The following is a 21,264-nucleotide window of genomic DNA, read 5'->3' as shown; positions in this document are numbered from 1 at the left end:
GTGAAGATGTGAAGAGCTGGGCAGTACTAAGGCCTTGACTTACAATATATAACATACATGGATGTTTGTTCTTATGTACGTTCCTGTTACTGGTATTATAATAATATAATAATATTATGGATATTATTCCTAGGTAAGTATGTAGAAAATTGCAACCTAAAATAAACTCATGGATTAATCTACAGCAAAAATTTGCTGTAGTAATATTAATAACTTCACAATAATAATATTTATATAGCACGTGGGTGCATGTTGAATCTAGTTTTGTTTCTTGAAACACCTCTAGATTTTATTGTACTATGTAGGTATAGCCACTGCAGGTGGGCAGAACTGAAAGTAATAAATAAAAGTCTAAGATTGCTTTTTGTAGTTTGGCAAAGCCAAAATTAGCCCCAGAATTGTCTTTCTCAAAGCATATGATCACATAATATCAGACCCAATGAACTAGGAATCTTCATTATACATGAGTATATACATTTTGACAACCATTTTTATAAGGGTTTTAATTAGAGTTTGTGTTTGAACTTCCCTTAATTAATGGGCTTTCCTGTGTTTGTTCATTCTCCTGGGCACAATACTAATTTTAAAATACCCAAGTGTTCTTTGTTTTTTGCTTTTGGCATACACTATAACACAGAGGTTGGTAAACTGTTGTCTTCTTTACTTCCTCTTTTATTGCTTGTGTTTTGAGGGAGATATGAAGTTGGTAAACTGTGATTCTATAAACAATACTATCCTACATTTGCCAGCCACCTCAGTATGGTTGGTACCTAATAATGCTGGGAATTGTATTTGAGCAATTCTGGAGTGTTTCTAATATATCACCTTTGCTGTAAGACAAGAATGTGTGTTCTTTCTTTCTTTCTTTCTTTCACTCATTGTACTAGTGTAGCAGTGTTTGAAGAAGCTTTCTAATCATCAGTGGGGAAGAACAATGTTTTATCTCAGAAGAGTTAGCTAAAATGGGGAAAAATCATCTTTTGAAAATAGCTGTCCATCTGTAACCACACTGCTGCCTTACAATGGCAGAGATTCTTCCTCCACTTTATAAAAAAAATAGTTGAGTGTTACTTGGTGTAATTTCACAAAACATTTAATAAATCAGCTAGCCATATTTAGCAAAGCTATGCGTAGAGTAGGTTTATGGTTGCTTTATAAATCCAGAAGTGCACATTAATTCCATAAACAATGGTTCAGACAACTATGGAGAAATGTACTTATGAACATAACCACTGTTTTCAAGGCAGGGGAAAAGAGCAAGATCAGGAGAATCAACATGTCTAGGTCCACACAACATACAGGCATTGCCTACAAAGGCATTGACTAATTTCATTAATCCAGCGTTTCTCAACCTTGGCAGCTTGAAGCTGTGTGAACGTCATCTCTCAGAAATCTTCAACCAGCCTGAATGGATGGGGAATTCTGGGAGTTGAAGTCCATACACGTTAAAGCTGTCAAGACTGAGAAACACTCCATTCATCCAAATAATGTGCTTCATTTATGGTTCAGTTTGTTGTGTAAACCCTGTAATTGGATTAATTCAATAAATCTGGTTCATGTAATCTTAGATTAGTACATTGGGTGAACCCAGCCTGTACTGGAAGAAAACCTGAAGATGCAACAAAAATCAAATTTCAGGATGGCAGAGATGCTGAATAATTTCCTGCATGTGTTTACAGTAAATAGGGAAAGAAATAGATAAACTCTGGAAGTTGTGAAATAGAGATCCTGATGGACCAACCAATTCAAAGGAAAGATAACTTCTCCAAAGGCAACATAACATGCATATTGACTCTTGGAATTGTGTGAGAAGTTAGCTTCACAGCTTTTTCCAACAATATTTTTTTAAAGAGGAGGATGCAGCAAGACAGAATAGAAACACTCTTATTTCTTACAATGGTAAGATACTAATCAGGTTCACTTAAACCTTAAGGGATCTCAAGTGATATCTGATTTTGATCAGCTACCAGAAGCTATGTAGTCATTTAAACTAAAAAGTTTAGGAATGTATTTGTAAATAAAGGAGAAAATTAGCCCATACAGTAGATTAAAGTGATCAGATCTATTAAGTAAATAACTATGTGGAGAAAAAGATGTTGTCTTCATGCAGAGATGAAAAAAGCAGCCCGTCACAAAACCAAACTGTATCTTGGTCACAGTTATTAAAAATAGCCTTTGTCTGTTCTTGCATCTGCTCATTTTATCTCACCTTTGAAGATTATGAATTCATTTTCTGTTATTTCACAAAATGCTCTCAAACATTTCTGTGCGGTTTTTGAGATTTATTTCCTATGGTCACCAGATCTGGGTTGCAACTAATAGAGAAAAGCAAAGAGTTTTCATTTGTAGTTTTTTTAATGGGTAGCTAGTCCTGAGTTTGAGGAGCTGTTCCCCAAAGAACTCCCAACTTGTCTCTGTCAGTTTCTTATTCTAATCCCTACACGTACCCCTTTAGCCACACCTGCTGACAATTTCCCAACCAACAACAATCCCTAACAGGTGGTTCACCATCAACTAAAATCCAAGATTTATTCTAGTTACAAAGTTTGTTAATTGCATAGAATAAAATTTAAAGAACTTTAACTTTATTTTACTACTTGCAATAAAATAATCAGTTTTACAACCTTTTACACAGATACAAGAATTTTACACAACAGTAGCTCCTGAGGGCTAGAATCTCAGGGTCTGGAGGCTTACTCCAGCCTCTCCTTCCCCACTCCCAACAGCTTAACATTTTCTTATATATTATTAAAGAAAATTTTAAAATAATAAAAACCATGCATATTTTGAAAGAAAAAAAGAAAAGGAAAAGAAAGTGAAAAAAGTGCAAAGAAAGAAAAAGAAAGGAAAATTATAAGGAACTATTTCCATTCTTAACAACAGTCACAAGTGTTTTTTACTCACAAGTAATCTTTCTGTCACTGGTTCTCCTAACTGAAAGGCTTAGTCTCTCAGTCTTTTCCCAAAAGTGGCCTGATTTATAATTAATCTCACCTTTTAAAAAAAAAAAAAAAAAATTTAATTTGATTTATATGCCGCCCTTCTCCGGAGACTCAGGGCGGCTTACAATGCGCTAAGCAATAGCCTTCATCCTTTTATATATTTATACAAAGTCATCTTATTGCCCCCACAATCTGGGTCCTCAATTTACCTACCTTAGAAAGGATGGAAGGCTGAGTCAACCTTGAGCCTGGCGAGATTCGAACCTGCAGTAATTGCAGGCAGCTGGTCTTAATAACAGGGTGCTTTAGACCACTGTACTACCAAGGCTCTTGGTATCTGAAAGCTTTGTCTTCTTGTTGCTTACTTTTTGAGTAAAATTTCTGTTTCATTTTTAATATTGACCTCTTTTTTCTCATCTTGGGGCTTTGCCATGCTAACAGCTTCCTTTTCTTTTTTTTCCAACTATACCCATCCACCCATCCGCCCTCCCTTTGGTTTACCTGAATCAAGTCTTTCTGCATCAATCAGACTTCATAGGTCTAGCTGTTCTGTCAAGATGGGGTTGAGGGTTGTCCCCGAACCGTGAACCAGCTCACGAGCAAACACACTAGGACTGAAATAAAACTAGCAGAGGAGTCTTGTATAAAAATATACTTTACTTCAAAATGTTTAAAAAACACTATATCTTTAAAAAGGCACATTAATAACAAAGTCTTATCTTGGTTAAATGAAGCCAGGCCATCTCCCTAAATTCCTCTCCACAATACCGAAACAGTCCATAAGAAAAAACTAACATGACATTAAACAGCTTCGGTGTCGATACATCATCGAGGTGGTAGAAGGGCAGCAGCGTAAGGTTCACAGCTAAAAGTCATCTGTGAAAAACAATTCAATCAGCAAACGTGGCTTGAAGCTCCTGGGAGAGAAACTGTCCAGCAGCAACAGTTCAGATGATGGCTTGCGTGCTTCAACTCAGCAAAAGGCAAGCTGAAATTGGAGACTTCAAAAGGTTCTCGGCTATCTCAACTCACAGTTGCAGCTGGCTCCGTGGGAGTATCTTTACACAGCTTTTCAGCTCCTTTTCTGCTGCAGCCGTCAGGACTCCTTATCTGAGTTCTCCTCCCTTCTGCAGCTCTGCTCTGGGCTCTGCATCCAGGTGCTTCAGCACTGGCTCTGCATCTAGGCCTAAACAGCATCTAGGCCCGAGTGGCAAGCAGAAAGGTCCGTGCTTATATGGGGAGTTAACCTGCAATTAACTAGGGTGGGGTAGGCTTGCAGTTAATTGCAAACAGGAGATGGCTTGATTGGATCCATACTGTTTGTAACTGATCAAGTAGCTACAGCAATCCTGAAAACACTCGTGACATGTTCCTGCCTCAATAGTTATATACCTTCTTTGTCTTTCCCAAGTTTTGGTCCAGCTTTCACCTCCTAAAGGGTGATTCCCACCCCCACCCCCACTTACCTTTGGAAAAAACCCTCTCAAATTCATTTCCTTGCAGACAACACTTAATTCATTAAGAAGCCTCTTATCTCATTATGTAGCCTAATTACTTTATTTTCCGTCCCCTATTTACCTTTACACCCAAAGCTTCATTCCTATATCTATTTACAAACTCTGACCTAGCTTTCCAGCCCATGGGAACCCTGCTATCAAATTTTATCAATTTCACTAATGTCTCCTGCTATGCTATGCTATGCTATGCTATGCTATGCTATTTCCATACCATTCCGTATCATGTTAGCCAGATCAACAATTCTACATATGCTTTCCAATCTTTGAATAGAAGGAATTTTATGCATCTCTTATTGAGACAGTCTTGGTCTACTTGAAGGAAATATCCCCAGGTATATGAAGGAACTAAGAATGAAATTGGCATTTTGAATAGTCCATTAGAACCTGTAAAACCTTTGCTATCTTTAGCAAACAAGAACGGCAGTTATTTTTTAAGAACTTGCAGCTGCAATGGCAAAGCAATGATACACAATCATCCAACCAAGCCATATCATGTACTTGCATAAGAGCATTTTTTCATTCCTGAGTTTTAAAAGGAAAGTGTATTGGGGGGAAGAGAATAGTCCCTTAGTTTCATGTATTTTCATGTTTGTACTTACTGTTTTTACTTCTATGTATTTCAAACATAGCAAAATAAAGTTCTGATGCTTGGCAATTGGAGTTGGAGGAGGCTTTAAGGACCAGGCTCTCATTTGTTCTGAGTAAATAGTAAATAACCTCAATAGTTAATCCTTTTTGATTTAGAGTGAGGTAGGTCTGTTATCTTTAGTTTTGAAGTTCCTGGAAAATCATTTGTCTGCTGATGCGTAAGTCAAATTCATGAGATTCCACAGCTGCAGAACGCCAATGAGGTTTTAGTGGAAAGGAAATCACTGCATTATTCTAAAACTCAGCTGTTTGAAATGCACTGACTGCAAATCCATTGGTAAGTTACAATGTGTTAAATTACTCTAATTAAACGCTTATGTAGCATGACAGAGTTCATGATATTTCATTGCAAATTACAGATCAGGCACCAACTCTTGTAAGCAACTGGTGAATTCTTTATCCTGTTTTGTGCTTTATGCAGGCAGGAAAATGAATGGAAAGGATTAATGTTTTTAAGTTAATTGCGTTCCAGACATTTTTTTTTCCCCCTGCTGTACATTTTTGAAATATCTTTAGGTATCTCTGAAACTCTGGGAGTTTATAGACAAATCTTTTATTATTCAATTGTTCTGCTTGTTCCAATAATTTTTCTTTATTTGTTTTCATTCATTGGGTACTGCCTTTATTTTGGATCAGATGTTCATAATGTTTCAAGAGGATGCTTATTTTATTATAATGGTGGGATTAGTCATTAATTATGACATTGATTTTATATTTTAAGCTGTTTTGAGAGCAATGTTGTTCTTTCCTTTAATTTTTTTAACGATAAAAGAACAATATTGATCTTACCTGTAGAAAACATATGTATCAGTTTTAGTTTCATCACAGCTGGGTTATGGTGATTCACTGGAATGTCTTCAAAGAGCACTTAAAAATTCTATTTTACAATTATAGGTTATTCCTTCAGTTCTGCATTCCATTGTAGGCCATTGGATTTTTGGAGCAAAGGAGAAGTGATTATTTGCACAAATGGATGCCTTCACACACACACACACACACTTTTTTTCCCCTTATGGTACCACTGTAGTATTTTTTGGGATTTTTCACACTTTTTCCTGTCAACTATTATTTTGATTATCTACTGTGTGATACAGCTTGTTTTTGTTTGCTGCTATTTTCACAGTTACTGGTTTAAAATTGGTGGTTTTATTTTTAAATAATCTTTATTATTTCCATTTCAGTTGAACAAATTTGTTTGATACAAATGAATAACTGTCAGAGTTGCAGAAAAATCTTGAAATATATAACTGGTTGTAGCTGAAAGGAATGTACAATACCAATCACGCTTAGACTTATGTACCGCTTCACAGTGCTTTACAGTACCCTTTAAGCTGTTTACCCCCAACTATCTGGGTCCTTATTTTACCAACATCTGATGAAAAGCTAAGTCAACCTTGTGCTGGTCAGGATCAAACTCTTGGCAGTGGGCAGAGTCAGCCTGCAATACTGCATTCTAACCATTGTGCCTCCACAGCTTTTGTACATCCTATATACAATTTCTTTTCATAAGGAACTTCACAAATCATGTCTGAATGGTTACTATAGCAAGACAAATTATGCACTTTTGGATTCCAGATTGTATATCTTTATAGCAAATCAAGGACTTGAATAGTTTGGTACAGTCTAACATGGATTTTAATATCACATCAGCCTTCCCAACTCTGGACTTATATAGGAATATGACAATATTTACCTTTATTCTAAAATAAATATATAGACATATACGAACATAAAGGCCAATATTGTCATTCTGTAAATATACCTGACATTGCAAAGATATCAGATCTCTTTTCGTCCATTTCAAGAAACATTTTGCTTTAGAATAGACCCTGAAGACTTCAGCTCTTATGAACCTTGGTGAAATGTTTGCCCAGCAGCATCTAGCCTGTCTTGGTGACCTTGAAAACAAGCAAGGTCAGATCATTTAGTCTTTGGGTAGGAGAATACCAAGAAACTCAAGGATTATAGGCTGTGAATTTTAAAAAACAAAAGCAGAAAAAAGCAATGGATAACCATTTCCATATACTGTAGTTGCTAAGAAAATAACTGTTTGAAGCAGTATATCAGTTACATCAATAAAGCAATAAGAGCATGCTTGGACATGCAATTATCAAATATACAGCTCAACTAGAAGAATGTGCTTTTACCCTACTTAAGACTTTTTTAAAATGGATGTTTTGGGTATGCAGTCAAAACAATTTTAATTCCTTTAAAGCCATCAAAGAATAAACTGTATATATAGTTTTGAATTATACAGAAAACACTTTTTGGCTTTGGGGGACGGGACCTTCACAGTACAGATTCATTACACCAGAAATAGCTTACAATTACCCCTTTAAACTCCGTGGCAATTTGCCCCAATTCATTCCCTAATCTGAAGTATGTTTCAGGAAAAATAACCCTCTAGAGTTCAATTCTTGCTTGCAGATTTCCCTTCCAAAAAATAAAATAAAATTCCTGTCCACTGCAGAATGGGTATTCCTTTTCTTCATTCTGAAACTCAGAAATTCCATCACAAAGAACCTTGTGCAGAGAGGCTTAACTCCAAATGCGGCCTCCATTATACGATCCTGCAGATCTTCTCTCCAAGGCTTTAAAGAAAAATACAAGCTGCTTATTTGTACAAGGCAGGATGAAAGAAGAAATAGCATTTCTGTATCAAAACTCACCTTGAAAGTCATTCAGCTGTTCCTTAAGTTGTCTCAATACTTTCTAAGAGTTTTTTTTCTCTCTTAGTATAGCCCATCCCAGATGTTTTACAAAATATTTTTATTGTTTCCTGTTTACCACAATAAACATTTTCTGTGACTACTTATGCACATCATTCAAAACATTATTTCAAATAATGTTTTGCAAAACTATTTTTTGCCCTGCCTATAGTCCCTTCTTAGATGGCTAACTTCCTAGGTGACCAAGAACCAGGGGTGCTATTCAGCAGGTTCTGACAGGTTCTGGAGAACCGGTAGCGGAAATTTTGAGTAGTTCAGAGAACTGACAAATACCACCTCTGGCTGGCCCCAGAGTGAGGTGGGAATGGAGATTTTGCAATATCCTTCCCCAGGAGTGGGGAGGGAATGGAGATTTTGCAGTATCCTTCCCTTGCCACGCCCACCAAGCCATGCCTACCAAGCCACACCCACAGAACCAATAGTAAAAAAAATTGAATTCCACCACTGCCAAGAACCCTTACTTTTCACATATCTGAAGACTGTGATTAGGGTAATAAATACTGATCAATTACAATGGTCATTCTGACAGAGACTAGATAAAGTATGTAGACTCCTAAATCGAATATCCTTATCCTTTCCTTCCTTCCTTCCAAAAGCTTTTCATATTGTAAGAAGCCATTTTCAGTTATCAAAACATGCTTTTCAACTTTGCTGTTTAATTAGAAACAGCGTTTAATCATTAAACCACAGAATAAAGCAAAAACATCTAACGTATTACTATGTTTTACAATTGACCTACACCACCACTAGCAGCAATTCCCTAATGGGGTACTTTTCTTTTCGTGTGTTTTAGAACTTTCCAGTCTGGAACACTATTGTTTTATTTACATGCCTGACTTTTCTTTGCCATCAAACAGAAGCATGGAATCAAACTCATGTGAAGTATTAGTGCCCCTTTATAAAATCTTAGTAAGAAGACCACACCTGAAATACTGTTTCCAGTTTTGGTTACCACACTACAAAAAAGATGTTGAGACTTTCAGAATGTATTTGCAAGTGGGAGACAATTTCTCTTTCTGTAACAGCCAAGAATGTAATCATTCCACACTTCAGTTCTCAAGAATGTAAATTCCATATTCAAATTGCCTTGCACTATTCATATAAATGGTTATACAAGAAGTCACAAGGACAGAACAAAATTATATCTGTCTGCCTCTGCAATTCTTTTAATGAATTTTGCTTAGAAAAGGCCTAAATTTTGCCGTGTTATATTATTACTTCAGCCACAAAGCTACACTTTTTAAATTAGTTTTCACATAGGATGGAAAGTTATGATAATGATGTAGGTTTATTTTGGAATGGCTATTGTGTAGATCTGTAGCTATTTGAATTGAGATTATTTTTGTAACACAAGATAAACAATATGTATACAACATGTACAAAATGCCAGCTACCATACTACATTAGAAGCAGCATACCCTATTAGAGGAATACTACATCCCAAGCAGGGGGCAATTAAAAGCACACGTATGTACCAAATAAATACAAGAAAGAAACTGCGATAAAATAAAATATTCTTGATAAGCATCGTACACAACCGAACACAATACTAAAGGATTCTATACTTTTAATTGAAGTAAATAGGCTAATATAATGTTAGAAAAAATATTGAATTAGTCACCCATAGTATCTTTTATTCCAGTTGAATTTAAAGCATTTCCTTCTCCATTTTGTTCTCAAAGCAATGTTTATGTTAAATGTTTCTGAAGAATAGTGCGAAACTTGATTCAATGAATTGTTGCATGTTACCAATAAAAGAGAATATTTATAGTCATGTCCAGGAAGGGTAGTGAGATGTTTTCTTCTTCTCTGATAAACTGGATTCCTTTGAAAATATTGTTGATGGTTCTGTGGGTGTTTTCTAATTGGTCCTTTTTTATCATGGTGAAGGTGTCGTCTACATATCTGATCCATATTTTGGGTGATATTTGTGGAAGTGCTATGGCTTCTAAACGTTGCATATGATAATGACCTCCGCTATAAATCCTGAAAGTAGTGATCCCATAAGTGTACCTTTGTTGGTAAGTTTGTCCATCAAATTGGAAGTATGTGGTTAGGCAGAGGTTTATGAGATCCATAATCTTGGGTGTTTTGATCTTCATTATTTGGTAAAGTCAGGTATGCTGTGGACCAATGTGGTCATAGATTCTTTGACTAATTCCAGATCTATGGAGATGAACAGGACTGTGACATCAAACGAGACCATGATTTCATCCTCATCTATAATAATATCTCTGATTGTTTGATTGCACTGTTGTGGAGAGTTGATGGAGTGTTTCCTTCCTCCTGTGAAGTACCCAAGTTTTTTTGTTAATTCTTTTTGCAATGCTGTATTTAGGGGTCCCCAGTAATGATACAATTAGATGGAGAGGTATGTCAGGCTTGTGTATTTTGGGGCATCTGTAGAAGCATAAGAAGGGTCCACTGATTCTCATCCATCACTGTTCCTCTTTGGTAATTTGGCCTTTCTTAGAGAGGCCACTAAGAGTTCTGTTAATCCAATTGTCCAGTTTTTGTATTCTGTTAGTGTTCACTGGATGTAAACTTCTTTGTCTTCCAGTGTTTCTTTTGCTTTTAGTAAATATTGTACTCTGTCCATAATAACCATGGTTTGGCCTTTGTCTGGAGGTATGATGGTTGCATGTTGTTTAGCACTGAAAGAAGTATTTATTTAACTATAGTTGGGATCTTGTGCTCGAAGTAGTTTTCCTTTCTCAGTATTGACTATGGTTTCCATGGCAGAATTTACAAAAAAAAATCTGCAGTAGGAGAAAAAACATGGTTTTTAATCAAATTGAAAATGGTTAGAAAATGGGCAGAAATAAGAAATATCATGTATCATCGCATTTTCAAAAAACAGTATCAGTCATAACCAGAAACAACAATACTACATGGAATAGAAAACTATCAAACTATGTTCATTTTGCCTGTGAAAATCCATTACCAATTTCTATTCTTAGATCAATAGATTTAGTTGAATTTTTGTTTTAAAAGCCTACCCACTTCTTCCTAGGACTGTTTCTTATTTGAAAATTCCTCCAAAATCTTAAATGGGATGGAAAAGACATCAAAAAGTACTGTAATTTAAAATATTGAAATAGAATTACAACTCAAATAAATTCTGAAAACACAAACCCACCATCTCAATTGGTTGGTTTTATCCTGATTTATATAATTAGTTAAAATCAGGGACTAGAAATTCTTGACCTGCGACTGATATTTCCAAGAAGTAATGCACAGACGTGATTACTTTTGAAATTCTCCTTATAATGTTGGCCATCTGCCATTTTAAGACATTAAAGAAAGCAAGAAGAAGTATGGATAGAGAAAATTGCATTAATACATTTATTCAGATATATCACGATTCCATAATCATAATTTCTATACTTATATTGGAAGTCAGGGAGCAAAGGTGGAGTTTGCATTATGATGTCATTGTACATGTGTCATTATTTTTACACAGTCTCAGTTTGCTGTGATCACTTGTATGTTATAATCCTTAATACATCTGGAACACATAAACAGAATGCATTAGTATAGTTGTACAGATGGCATCTCTTACAATATTCTTAATAATAGCAACAGATGCAATCTAATTGATTTTCAGGACTCTGCTTTAAGGCTTTACTCAGCCAACATAATAAGGCAGGTCCTGACTTGTAAACAGTTTATATACCACCAGTAAAGTAAAAACACCATCTGTTTAGCTATTCAGGAACAAAAGATAAGAACAGGGTAGTTATTTATAGATCAAGGGCTTGGGTTCTGTGGAGGAGGGTAACAGCATGATTTTTTTTTGACATAATTATGTATCTATTCTCACACATATTTTTACTCTTACTCGTTTTTAGCAGTAATTGAAAGCTATCTGGTTTATTTAATCAAGTACTTTGAAGCCTGGGAGATAAACTACTCATCATCTATGTTTTTGGTTACTACATTTCATATTCTAACAGCCATGAAGCTAGAAACATAATTTGCTTTCATAGGACTATCCAGATCTTTTCTGTTTTGAGCGGGGAAATTAAACTTTGCTTATTTCTCAGAATTTGACAAGGGAGGAACAAATGAAAAAAGGGAGCTGCAATAAGTCCAGGCCTAATTATAGTTTGAAGGAGAAGCAAGATCAATACCACATTGCTGTCTCTGGTACTTTTTTGTTCACAATAGCATTATATTAGCTCTTAAATCAGATCTGGTCAATGGACACAGAATAGCCAAAAGAACGTTTCACCTTTGCCAGATTGATTCAACGCAATGAGATACCAAGCTGAACTTTACAGCTTTTCTTAATAAGCTATTTCTACTTAGATCTTCCATCTCCTCCTCCTCCTCTTGCTCCTCCTGCTACTGACACTACTTGCTGTTTTCTTTCTATTACATTCTATCGTCAGCACCACCTTAATTGCTTCTGATGAAGTGTGTGCTGAAATGAAAGCTATAATGGGGATGCCAGGCAGGCAGCTTCTTGGCAACTCTTACAAATTAATGTCTAGAACAAATGTCCCATCTCTCAAATAGACATAGTTTCTTGCATCGCTTCTTACAACATTTCAGGGATGCCAGCTCAGCAAATACAAGCAAGCTAGATGATCAGAACACAGAGGTCCTTTTGGAAGATTGTGTAAAAGGAGGAAAAAAAGTAAGGGAAAGCACCGAGAAAAAAATAGGGGCATCATCCATAATAAAACAACATAATACAACTAGTGCTCATAATAAGCCCCAATATATCAGTAGCAGCTCTAATACTTTTATCTGATATATATCGCAAAGGAATAGTTCGTGTGTATTTCCTTAGAAGTAAAATGCACTGAATTTTATGGACCTTTCTTGTAAAATAGTATCTATGGGATTATGTTGCTAATATATGTAGTAGTAGTTGATTGTTCATTGATTGGGTCTAAGAAATCTGACGTTAATAATCATATAGAGACCCTCAGTTAGAACAAAGTTAGGCCATGCTAGTACATGTTAACTCAGAAATTAACTTGCTGGGTTCAGTGGAATTAACTCCCAAACTCTCCAGCCATTCAGCTGATAGTCTATTCTTTTCATAGAGATCTTATAAATATGTTTGCTGTTTTGGATATATGATCAAAGTGTTTACGATTATGATTAGGAAACCTCTGTTTGTTAAAATAAAATAACAGCGGAGACATTACTCATGTACAATCTTCAGGCACAGCACACCAGGTGGATGTGGGGGTCCTTGAACCTGAATCTAGAGATTTTCCACATTGATTCTGGGGTGCGTTGCACTCCCCCATTGAGAACCCGAGTGCAATTTTAGGTCCTCCTGGATTCACAGCATGAGTAGATGATAGTTATAGCCAAAAGGTTCTTTGCACACAATTGTCATATATAGTAATTGCACCTGTTCCTGGAATGAGGGAACTCTATTTGCAGTTACTCCTGCCTTAGTTAGCTCCCACTTGAAATATTGCAACATGGTTTGAAGATCACCTGGAAGCTGCAGTTTGTCTAGAAAGCAGCTGCCCAGGTAGTTATGGGTATATCACAATAGGACCTTGTCACACAGTACTTCATGAGCTGCACTGGCTCATAAAAAGTTACTGGATGCAAATCAAGATGCTGGTCATTGCCTGGAAAAAACAATATTAGTACAGGACTGTTACTTTTTCCTTACAAGATGGTTCTGTTCTTGAGGCAGTATCATTTCTTGGGACTTGAGAGATGTGGCTTTTCTGCTGGAGTGTCTTCCCTTTGGAACAATCTCTCCCCCAAGATTTGGATGGCCTTTGATCCTATTAGCTTTTAGGAAAGCTTTAAAAACTTGGCTTCTCCTTCAAGCATAGGGCTTGGATGATAGATGAGCCCAAAGAGTATATAGTTGGCAAGCTCCGGCTATATATTGTCTGATACGTTGTTTGATGGATTTTCTGTTGATGTTGTATGGTTTTTCTTTTTATTTGCAATATTGTATGGGCAGCAGGATAGGTTATTTGATGCACGCTGTCCAAAGTCACAATTACATAAGTTGGGTTGCTACATAAATCTTATAAATAAATAAATATTTCAATTCCGTTGATACTGTGGAGAGAATAATAATGCTTGGCATTTTAGTACCAATTTCCTAAGTGCTCAAACTATATCACATACATTATCCAGTAATCCTTATAATAATTGGCAGTGTTATTACATTCATTTTATGGATGATGGATTGAACTAAGAGATAGTTGTTAGCCTACAGTCATATAGCAAATTCATTGCTGTACTAGGATGTGATCTGGGACTTTTCTGATTCATTTTCTTAATTCTTAAGTTACATTAAATAGTATAATAAACTTTATCCATTGAGAATATTCTGGTAGGTGGGATAACCCCTTTAGAAATGTCATTGTCACAATATCAAGGACACAGTTTCATGATGGATTCTCTTTCTTCTCCTTCTCATCCCTCCCCCTTTCCCCTCCTCCTCCATATAATGTATTTCTGATGATGTAATAAGTTGACAATATATGACTTAAAAACTATATTACTAATAAAAACAATGGAATTATTTTTATAACATTAGAAATAGCAATAGCACTTAGACTTATATACCACTTCACAGTGCTTTACAGCATATTGCCCCCAACAATCTGGGTCCTCAATTTACCCACCACTTAATGGTCACTTTGAAAGTATTGTCCACACATGAATTTACCTACAAGTAGTTTGCAAGTGATGTTACCATATTTTGCAGATCACCTTAGAGTTTCCCGATTTTTCCCAGCATTGATGTTTGGTGCAGAGAATTTCAAACAATTGCATGTGAAAGTCATATAAATAATATTTCCAAATCTTCCGAGTGCAGGAAACTAATTCTAGTGCGGGAAACTGCCAACAGCAGATCCACTAGCCCTGACTCCCACAACTCTGCTCCTGACATCAGTGTTGCCAAGGAACCTCTTGGCTAAACTAGCATTCTCCCCAGGATGACTAATGGGGTTCATGTGTGCAAGAGAAAGCTCTATAGATAGTACTCCATGGTGTCCTCCTCCTGCAGCTTCATTTGGTTTGAGAAAAAGTATGTAAACTGGCCGCTGTACAAAAAAGAGTAGCAAAACCGCCATTCAAAATAACCAAATACATTAGGACACTTCTAGGGTAGCAATGGTGGACTGAAGACAACTCCATGACAGGATGCCAGCTTGATGATCTTTGGCTAGTCACTCTCTCTCTCAGCCCTAAGAAGAAGACAATGAAAAACCACTTTCAAAATGTTGCCAGAACATTTCAGGAATAGGCACTCACCAGGAGTCAATATTAACTTGAAACCAGATCTATCTATCTAATCTGTCTATATATCTATGCACTGTATGTATCTATCTACCTCCCTCAGAGCAACAGCTGAACTGTAAGTTAATTGGTGGTTCATCTACAGAAGATTTATGGTATCATGGGTGGAAGGGGTCTCAGTCTAGACCAGGATCCTCAAACTTGGCAGCTTTAAGACTTGTGGACTTCAACTCCCAGAATTCTCCAGCCAGCTATGCTATGCTGGCTGGAGAATTCTGGGAATTGAAGTCTCCCAGAATTCTCTGGGAGTTGAATTCTCTGGGAGAATTCTGGGAGTTGAAGTCCTCAAGTCTTAAAGTTGCCAAGTTTGAAGACCTCTGGTCTAGACAATTCATTGGAACTATGTCCTCCCTATGAGCCACCTGGCTTTCCTATGAGCTCTGTAATTATTTATTTTTAAAGACTGTAGATACTTTGCATTTGACCTGGGCCTGCATGCAAAGAAGGAGTCCTACCAATAAGCTACAATGAAGACTAATGTATGCACTAATGTATAATAATTATTATCAATTAAAATAAATATAAATATTTCTCTGCTGAACTTGCAATAAACAGCTAATACGATTCTTGTTAATTCTGTTGCCTTTGACATCTTCAGCTGATATCAGAAGAATCTCCTGTCTGTCCCCGGAGTTATCAAATGATTCCTTTGCAAGAGGGCTTTTAAATAACCTATCTCACTGAAAATGGATTCCATTCCATTCATAAAATATAGTGGTGGGTGCTAATTAGTCTAAGTCTTAATATTCAAGTCAATCACCAAGAAATACTACACTGGATAATATTTTTATCTTTTGCAGAGATTTTGTTCAATGGAGTTTTACTGAAATTTTCCAGAAGCTGCCATTCAAGTAATATCTCTTTTATCTAAACAAAACAAATTGACATAAGTTTTTTTAACCTGAGTTTGTCTTTTAACATGTTAACATAGAGCCTGAAAACTGAAATTGCTTTAAAGCACCACATTGCTGGAAGAGAAGAAAATTAATTGCTCTTTTAATAGATTCATTCATTAAATTCTTTGGAAAAGAATGAGTAATTTATTTCCCAGCTCAAATATTTGATTACTGAGGGAGATGCTGATAAAAACTTGATTTATATTCCAAGTTCTATTTTCTTTCAAAAATTTACCATATCTTCTAAATATTATTGATAAAATTTGATTCTGAATTTAAAATGTAAACCCTAGAGTAGCAAGATCAAGACTTTGCATCATGAATCTGAATATACATTATGCATAATGCACTAAGTTATAACAGTTCTGAATTATTTTGCAGTATACATTGTGGTTGTAAAATGCTATTATTACCACTTAGACCTCTGTAATTGAAATATGCCCTAAATCAGAAACAGAGTTAAATTTAGCCTAGTGGCCCAATGCAATATTACAGGCTAACTCTGCCCCAGTCTGGAGTTAGATCCTAATGGGGCTCAAGGTTGATTGTTGAGAGGAATACGCTGACATTGTAAACCACTCATAGAGTGCTATAAAACACTGTGGAGCAGTATATAAGTCTAAATGCTACTGCTATTGCTATTCTTTTTCCCCATTTTTCTTTCTTTTTTATTCCAGAGTACTTTTCCATGAATTTCCAACAATTGTAAATGTTCTTAACAACACATTTGTGATAGTGGCAAAAGTTAGTATATGCTATAAGTATTCTTACAATACGACTGGTGCTCTAGTGTTGGTCAGTCACAAATCTTCACTTACAAGGACCAATGTGGCAAAAGTTGTTTCTACTAGTTTTGCTCCTGGCTGTTTCTGTGCCACCCAAGCTTATCTTTGCTGATTTTCTGGATGAGCGGTGGCAACCATCCAACATTTGCAAGAACTTTTAAGCAATATATAAAAAGATCATGTTGGAGTTGGTGACTAACTTTGCAGCAAACCAACCTCCAATTTTTTTAACATTAAAACAATCTTTAAATACTGTATATTCTGTAAGACAGGGATACTGATAGATAACTGAGGAAGTAGCTACAGCACACTGATGCCCATGGTAGCAGGCTGCCAACTGTGCTTCAAAATATTAATAGATTAAATAGCCAATCCTTCTGCTTTTAATATTGAATTCTAAATTATTTATTAATGTAAAGCTTTTGGAAGTAGTTGTTGCATATGAACTGCATGATCAGCCTAATGAGGCTGGATACAACTCAATCTTGTGAAATATTTTTCAAACATCCTCTGGTCCAATGGAAATGATTAAGCATGTGCTTTAATTTAGCTGCCATGTCAGTGGAATTTAAATACACCATTGATATAATAAAATGTCCAGTCTTTCTAAAGTTAGTTCAGACGTAATCCAATTGTGAAAACAATTCCAAGAGGGTTTTTTAAGGTTATGTTATATATTCAAATTTTCTTCCACCTGAGTTGTTCCCCGGAGAACCTTATATAATTAGGGATTCTGCATTTCATAAGTACTGTAAATTTAAATTTGCTCTGCCAGAATCATTTGAGGACTACTTTGGAAGACTTTGATGAATGGGTTGGAAACTATATCTAATAATTACACGTAGTGTGATCCATTCTGCAAAACAATAGTTATCTTGAAAATTTGAAAAGTGAATGAATATATTCCTGTGATGGCAAACCTATGGCATGCATGCCACAGGTGGCACGCTTGCCACAGGTGGCACACAGAGCACTGGTGGATTTCAAATTTTTTTACTACCGGTTCTGTGGGTTTGACTTGGTGGGTGTGGCAGGGGAAGGATTCTGTAAAATCTCCATTCCCTCCCCACTCCAGGGGAAGGATACTGTAAAATCTGGGACTTGGGAGGCAGAGAATAGATGGTGGCGGGGCCAGTGAGAGGTGGTATTTACCGGTTATCCAAACTACTCAAAATTTCCACTACTAGTTCTCCAGAACTGGTCAGAATCTGCTGAAACCCATCTCTGACTCAGAGCCCTCTCTGTGAACATGTGTGCCATTGCCAACTGCTCTTCCAGGTGCATGCGCAGAAGCCAGCTGTTGAACCCAGCCTCGTGCTCGACAACACTGACGTGAAATGAAAAGGAAGACGGGGACAAACCTGAATACATATGGAGATGGTGGTGGCACTGGGTGCTAGGCGGCTGTGTGCGGGGTGCGGGGAGGGTATGTACGACGGAGCTAGGAAGGGTACTGATGGATTTGCTACCAGCTGTGGAGAACAACAGCTGCCAATACTGAGGGGAGGAGCTGGCGACACGCTACCAGCGTTCCGCTGATGAACGATAATCACCGAAATGGGATAGCCCGGCTTTTGGGCGTGACAACTAGGGGGAGAGCTATGTAAGTGACACAGACTGGACGGATGTAGCGCCAAATTAAAATCGTTTTTGATTGCAGCATGTACCTGGAGCCAGCACGCATTAAACCAGCATTGCCAAAGAGCTGAACTTGGTCATTTTTCTGTGTTTTTCTGTGTTTTGCCTGGGAACCCTGAGACCAGCTGTTCTTTTCCGGGTTCCGGTGTTCCTGCACATACATGCATGCTCCAGTTTCGACACTCAGTGCCGAAAAGGTTAGCCGTCACTAATATATTCTATCTAGTCATTTGCATTTGGCTCAAAAGCAATGGGAATGGCCACACCCACTTCAGAAGTCATTCCACCGGCATCTGATCAGCAGAGGTATCCATGCATGCAGCATAGATACAGGAGCACAATCTTCAGGTATAGAACTGTAAATATGTTGACTTTCATATGTCATTTATACCAATATTTGATTCCGGTGTTATTAGCAATTATGGAACTAATTCTGTCTTGTCTGGGTACTATAGAAGCCTATTAATTATTTCAGTCCATATGAAGACATAGAAAAAAACATACATTATTTACTTATAAACCTATTAAATCATCTGTATTTTCTTTCAAAAAACAGTTACTATTTTTAACATAAACTGAAAAGTAGTTTTCTCTGTAGACTATCTTACAATTTTTCTGTAGGTAGTATTAAATTATGTATTAAATATAATTTGCGGAATAAAGAATAATCCTATCAAAAAAAGAATGACAATAAACATATTCCCTGTGCACATACTTGAAGCCTTGGACTTGTACATTTTTTTTTCTCATTTCAAGGAGAAAATGAGAAATATTAACCTTCTGCAAAGTGATGCTCTCCAGCTCTGTTGGAACTGCCATTCATAAATACTATATCAAAATGCCCATTGTATCACAAACCTTCTGTCTGTTCTCCTAATGTAGCACAAAATGAATGATCTGGAGTGCAAAACATTTTTATATTACACTGTTTTCATAATCAAACTGAATCCAACAAGTAAAATACTTTGCTTATTTAAAAAGTAAAAAAAAAATGACTGGTGGCAATAAAGTAAGCAAGATTTCCCATACATAGACTGTGCTAAGGAGTTCTTGGTGTTCTCTGAGTTTGGTTGTTTGTTTGCAAATCTTTAATTACCCGACAGAGAGTAGCTCACCTTGCCAGTGTTGGTAGAGGTGTGATTTGTCCTTGGTATCTCTTGATTAAGGTATTGCTTGATTTTTGGTGTTAATCCTTGGCTATCTAGGTCTTGGCTGCTGGAGAGGATGAGTTCTGGCAGTTTTTTGTTCCCTTCACAGCTTTTTTATTGTTTATTTTGAATGGTGTGTAAATATGGTTTATCTCTATATGTCTATTAATGGAAAAATTTAGACAAATCATGTAGTAAGAAAAAAGAAAACAAATATATAAAGAAATTATTAGCCTCTTCTTCATAACAAGTATAAACAATTTCAGTAAATTATCATCTTCTCTTAAAGGTAAAGGTAAAGGTTCCCCTCACACATATGTGCTAGTCGTTCCCAACTCTAGGGGGCAGTGCTCATCTCCGTTTCAAAGCTGAAGAGCCAGCGCTGTCCGAAGATGTCTCTGGGGTCATGTCGCCAGCATGACTAAATGCCAAAGGCGCACAGAACGCTGCTACTTTCCCACCAAAGGTGGTCTCTATTTTTCTACTTGTATTTTTTATGTGCTTTTGAACTGCTAGGTTGGCAGAAGCTAGTAACAGGACCTTACCCCATTACCCGGCACTAGGGATTTGAACTGCTGAACTGCCGACCTTTTGATCGACAAGCTCAGCGTCTTAGCCACTGACCCACCACATCCCTTTCATCCTTTCTTAAAATATATCAAATTATTTCTTCTTGTCATACCATTTCTCTATAAACAAATCCATAAAGCCTTGTGGTTCAGTCATAGACAGTAGAAATCCATTAATGGTTGTTAGAAATAATAACATATCTATTTTAATCTTGTTCAAATAAACCAATGTTATTTCCTTCTTTTTACCTTTAACAATCATGATCTTCAAATAATGTATTAGAACTTGATTTCTTTTCATTTTTTCTTTGATCCTTTGTCACAAAATTTTCCAAAACCCTCACAAGTTTCTTTTGCAAATCCAATATAAGAAAATTATCCAGGTCACTTTTAAAGAAAATTATTTAAATAGCCCTTTTAATGATTAAGACATCAACAAGTTTCATTTGTATGCCCAGTGTCACATTCTTCTAGCCTGTTATTTTAAAATCCACTTCTCAGTTCTTATTCCTCTTCTATAGCATTTTTCAAACACAGTCTACCAATAATGACATAAGATAATGTCATAAGATTTATTTTAAGATAAATTCATTAAGATAATGAATTTATCTTAAAATAAATTCTGGTCCATCATTCACAAAAATTCAATATGTCCAATGTTAAAGTATTTTATTCCAGTCTATGTTAGTAAGACAAATTTAAATGTTCTTTTAATTGCAATCTGTAATTCCTTCCCTTCAAACTCCCATCCTATCATTTTTTAAAAGAATTCAAAATAACATTTTTCCATGGGAAGGTATCTAATAATTAACTTCAGAATCTTTGTCGAAATTGATCTGGACTCTTGGTCCATTGATAATTTTCCAAAATCAAAATTCTAATCACTCTTTTGCCCTTTATTCCCAAAAAATATTTTTAAAGTCCTTAAACTTGCATTTAAAACTTTATTCACTAAGAATTGAAGGAAACTCACAACTTATATTTATTTTACCTGGTGTTTTGTTTGGGTTTTTTTGTGTGTGTATTTTTCATGGTAGGTTAAATAAATAATTAAAGAACTAAACTAACTTAAAAAAATCCAAAATATACA

General features: G+C 36.2%; 1 protein-coding gene across 1 annotated transcript in view; it reads left to right on the top strand.

Annotated features, from left to right (window-relative positions):
• The first annotated feature begins 5,369 nt into the window (after positions 1-5,369).
• The window catches only part of EPB41L3 (erythrocyte membrane protein band 4.1 like 3), a 188,713-nt gene continuing 172,818 nt past the window's right edge, over positions 5,370-21,264 (top strand). The window contains exon 1 of the mRNA XM_070940614.1: positions 5,370-5,384. The gene's annotated coding sequence lies outside the window, so the exon portion shown is untranslated. The remainder of the gene's footprint in view (positions 5,385-21,264) is intronic.

This window comes from Pituophis catenifer, unplaced genomic scaffold (genome assembly GCF_029215685.1).
Source record: "Pituophis catenifer annectens isolate HBS135680 unplaced genomic scaffold, rPitCat1.0.hap2 SCAF_3, whole genome shotgun sequence".
NCBI lineage: Eukaryota > Metazoa > Chordata > Lepidosauria > Squamata > Colubridae > Pituophis > Pituophis catenifer.
Note: the sequence above shows the minus strand (reverse complement) of the source record. Positions and strands in the feature narration are given on the sequence as shown.